This window comes from Triticum aestivum, chromosome 5B (assembly GCF_018294505.1).
Source record: "Triticum aestivum cultivar Chinese Spring chromosome 5B, IWGSC CS RefSeq v2.1, whole genome shotgun sequence".
NCBI classification, from domain to species: domain Eukaryota; kingdom Viridiplantae; phylum Streptophyta; class Magnoliopsida; order Poales; family Poaceae; genus Triticum; species Triticum aestivum.
Genome location: NC_057807.1, coordinates 246,539,393 through 246,544,145, shown reverse-complemented (window position 1 = coordinate 246,544,145; position 4,753 = coordinate 246,539,393). Strand labels below are relative to the sequence as shown.

At 52.6% G+C, this 4,753-nt stretch overlaps 1 non-coding gene across 1 annotated transcript; it reads right to left on the bottom strand.

Moving 5' to 3' along the window:
- Positions 1 to 362: 362 nt before the first annotated feature.
- TRNAR-ACG (transfer RNA arginine (anticodon ACG)) lies at positions 363 to 436 on the bottom strand. Its single transcript has one exon. It is a non-coding gene; the product is annotated as a tRNA-Arg (tRNA).
- Between the last annotated feature and the right edge of the window lie 4,317 nt (positions 437 to 4,753).

Here is a 4,753-nt window from a genome sequence, read left to right as displayed (position 1 = left end):
GTATTTGACCAAATAGGATCGTCCAGTTCCTACAGAACCTATCACTAAAATACCCGATAGGGCTAAGCGGAACGAAAAGGGTTTTCCATGAGATGGTAAATGAAAAAATAACCCATGCTTGTAGCAATGAAATACCACAACCTACCCGATATGATATATCTTATTTTTTTGCACATAAAGAAATAAAGAAGTCATTGCAATTGCCGGAAATACTAAGCCTACTAAAGGCACGAAAATAGAAGGGACCGCCTTTAGTGGAGTTATTACACGGAAGTGCTAGTGTGGGCCAATCCACTTTGACTCATTTTTATAGTTTTTATGAAATATCTGCTGAGAAAGCAAAAGAAAAAAAGAGAGACAGGTGGGCAAGGAGGGATTCGAACCCCCGACACCGTGGTTCGTAGCCACGTGCTCTAATCCTCTGAGCTACAGGCCCAGCTGTCTCCACTGGATCTCTTCCCGGGGGTACCCCTTCATTTCAGGTTAAGAAGATGGGAAAGCGCCTTTTATTTTTAGTTTGAAAAATATTCTGTAAAAAAATGCTTCTTTTTTTACACACAGTTTGAGTCTTCTAAAAATGCCGAACCCAATCGTTGCATAAAAGTTCGTACCGTGCTTTTAACATCCGCACGGGTGCGCTCATGCTGCATGTGCGTAAGATTGACCACGACCTTCAGCTGATGCCACTCGCACGCAAGGCGGAGGTTTTCCACCTCAAGGCGAGAGTCGACATCAGCAAGCTCCACTACAAGCTGGCCAAGCGCGTCTGCAGCTACCAGGAGGAGGTTGTGGCGGACGGTGCTCCGCCCACGTGCAAGCTCCAGCGCGTGGTCGGGCCTCTCTTCTGCGCCATGGCTTGCTGGAGAGGAGTGAGGCAATTCGCCCGTCCCCGGCAAGTGCTCGGTGGCCGGAGCCTCTTCGACCACCCCTCGGACTTCGAGCTCCGCGCAGTGGGGCCCAGCTCCACTGCTTGAAGATGAAGCCGCCGCATGAGACACCCAACTATTCGCAAGGACCATCAGAAGGGCCCTCGGTGCGGCCTCCGCATCACGGAGACTGCTGTCAAGGTAAGGAGCCAGGAGAGAGGGCCCGCGACCTTCCTCTGACGGCCACGACTCTCGGGACGGCACCACCTCCCGGGCGGCTGCCTGCTTCAGGAGGCTTGGGGCGACGGCCGGCTCCGGGACCCTTGGAGGGCACATCACAAGCGGGCTCACCGTCAAGGAAGAAGGAAGCCTGAAGGGCAAATGTCAGGAGGGAACCCGTCACGCAAAAATCCGAGGGGAAAGGTACTTACTCATCATCGGCCACTCATATCCTCTGTTTCAGAGCCCGCGGGGCGACACCGTGGCAGCTCCCGAATCTCCTCTTACGGGAGACCTCGATGGCCGGAGGAGGGGTGCTGGAGCAGGGTGCGCTGCCCCCGGAGGCAAGGGAGACGATTGCGGCGACGGATGGGGCTCCCCTCGGGTCGCCCTCAGGGCCAGAGGAGTCACCTCAGGAGCACCTGGCAGCGCCAGGCCCCCGAGGGCCGACTCGGGAGCACCAGGAAGCTTCCGGCTTCCCGGGGCCTCCTCGGGAGCGGTCAGCGGCGCGTGCGTCACCACTAATGTTCGAAGGGAAAGCTCGGGGGCCACCATAACAGGGTTCTCACGAGGCTCCTCATGGCCCACGTGAAGCAGCCCCCACTCATCGAAGCGCGACATCTGCCTGACGAAGTTCCCCATGTTCAATCAATGATACAAGACGAGGCCCCCCTTAGCAAGGAGCACTATGGGAGCCGAATTGCCTGTCAGGAGCTCAAGCACGGCGCCCAACATCATGGTGGGAAGCGAAGTCACCTGAAGCCTCATGGGATCTTTGGGGCCCGTGAAGGTCCACATTGGGAGCGAATGACGCTGAAGCGTTGCGACGCACCGTTGGATGAACTCCCTAGCCACCATCGGCGCAGTCACACCCGCCTCCCTCAGTTTAGCCATCCTGGACCAGACGCGCCCAAGCCGACGGTCGACCAGCTCCACGTGTCCCCAGCCGAAGCTTGGGATCACCGGCGTGCACGGAAGAAGGAGCAGGGGCTGAGCACGGCGGCGTCCAGATACACCCACCGCCTCCAAAACCCCGTGGTATCCGTCCGGAACGTGAAGTCAATGCCGAAGCCTGCCATCGCCACCGCCGCCTGGAACGACACGCAACCAGAGCACTGCCGGCCATCAACAAGATGGAGCGAGAAGAAGTGGCGGAGCAAGGCACAGATGGAGCAATGCCCACGAGGGCCTCGCACAAGAAGGCGAGGATGGAAAGGAGGATGATGGAGGCGGGATCCAGATGCAATGCCTAGATCTGGTAATGCGAGAGCACAACATTGAAGAAATTAGAGAAAGGAGGGATCATACCGGCCGAGAGGGCATGAAGATGAGGAGGAATTTCAGTGGCCACCATCTCAATCGAAGCTTGGGAAGCAGGCCAGGCCTTCGTCGCCTTCCACTCATTGGAATCAGCTGCCAGGGACAGGCAGACCTTGTCCAGCCCTTCCTGGTTGACCACTATTGATCGGTCCAACGTAGGATCCAGCCCGGCAAGGGATCCTCGGGCGCGCGAGCTCCGCTCCTCTTCTTCGATTTTGGAGCCATGGCAGCAGAGTAAGATGAGCAAGATGCAGCGACTAGAGAAGGACGCACAAGCTCGCAAGGGAGGAAGTGAGTAGAGGGTGAGCACGCCAAACAATGATGGCAAGGCTGCGCTCGCAGCAAGCAGTTGTCAAATCAGACGGTTGCCGAGGCAGCGTGGGGAAGCAGAGACGCCCACATATTATCAAGCGCCACACTTCGACCCGGCCCGCAGGTGATTGGGGCCCGCGGTGTTCCGCACTTGCCCTTTGGCTTTGCCTCGAAGCCAAGTGCGAGCGCGCCTTGGGCCCGGGGGTTCTATCAGCGTTCTGGGAACTAAGGTACCCAGACTTGTCTACCCGCGGCCCACGGTGTGGCTCCATCAACGGCCTGGTACGACCCATCTTCGACCACGACAAAACAAGACCTTCGCGAGGGGCCAAGCCCCGCGAGGCGGGCGACATCAAGACCTCCTGAGGGAGCAGCCTCCTCGGGTGGCCTCCTGACACAGCGAAGATTTATATGCAAGACCCAGCCTCATGTGGCTGAAATGACATCAGCCATGACGACCAAGGCCAGGCGCGCGCCAGCGGGCACTACGTCTCCAACGTTTTCTACAATTTTTGAATGTTCCATGCTATTATATTATCTATTTTGGATGTTTAATATGCATTTATATGCTATTTTATGTTATTTTGGGGACTAACCTATTAACCGAGGGCCCAGTGCTAGTTTCTATTTTTTTTGCCTGTTTTAGAGTTTCGCAGAAAAAGAATACCAAATGGAGTCCAAACGGAATGAAACTTTCGCGATGATCTTTCTTGGACCAGAAGCAAACCAGGAGACTTGGAGATGAAGTCGGAGACGCAACGAGGCGACCACGAGGGTAGAGGGCGTGCCCAGGGGGTAGGGCATGCCCCCTACCTCATGGGCCCCTCGTGGATCTCCGGACCTAGTTCCTTCGCCTATATATACTCTTATACCCCCCAAAACATCAGGGGGAGCCACGAAAACACTTTTCTGCCGCCGCAACCTTCTGTACCCGTGAGATCCCATCTAGGGGCCTTTTCCGGCGTCCCGCCGGAGGGGGATTCGACCATGGAGGGCTTCTACATCAACACCATTACCCTTCCGATGAAGCGTGAGTAGTTTACCTCAGACCTACGGGTCCATAGCTAGTAGCTAGATGGCTTCTTATCTCTCTTTGATTCTCAATACCATGTTCTCCTCGATGTTCTTGGAGATCTATTCGATGTAATACTCTTTTGCGGTGTGTATGCCGAGATCCGATGAATTGTGGATTTATGATCAGCTTATCTATGAATATTATTTGAGTCTTCTCTGAATTCTTATATGCATGATTTGATATCTTTGCAAGTCTCTTCGAATTATCGATTTACTTTGGCCTACTAGATTGGTTTTTCTTGCAATGGGAGAAGTGCTTAGCTTTGGGTTCAATCTTGTGGTGTCCTTTCCCAGTGACACTAGGGGCAGCATGGCACGTATTGTATTATTGCCATCGAGGATAAAAAGATGGGGTTTTCATCATATTGCTTGAGTTAATTCCTCTACATCATGTCATCTTACTTAATGTTTTACTTTGTTCTTTATGAACTTAATACTCTAGATGCAGGCAGGAGTCGGTCAATGTGTGGAGTAATAGTAGTAGATGCAGAATTGTTTCGGTCTACTTGACACGGATGTGATGCCTATGTTCAAGATCATTGCCTTAGATATCATCATAACTATGCGCTCTTCTATCAATTGCTCGGCAGTAATTTGTTCACCCACCATATTATTTGCTATCTTGAGAGAAGCCACTAGTGAATCCTATGGCCCCCGGGTCTATTTTACATCATATTAGTTTCCCGTCAACTTGCCAATTTCTGTCGCCATTTCTTTACTTCCCAATCTTTACTTTCCAATCTATAAACTAAAAATACCAAAAATATTTACTTTACCGGTTATCTATCTCTACGAGATCTCACTTTTGCAAATAACCGTGAAGGGATTGACAACCTCTTACCGCTTTGGGTGCAAGTTTGTTGATTGTTTCTGTAGGTATTAGGTGACTTGTGCGTAGTATCCTACTGGATTGATACCTTGGTTCTCAAACTGAGGGAAATACTTAATTCTACTTTGCTGCA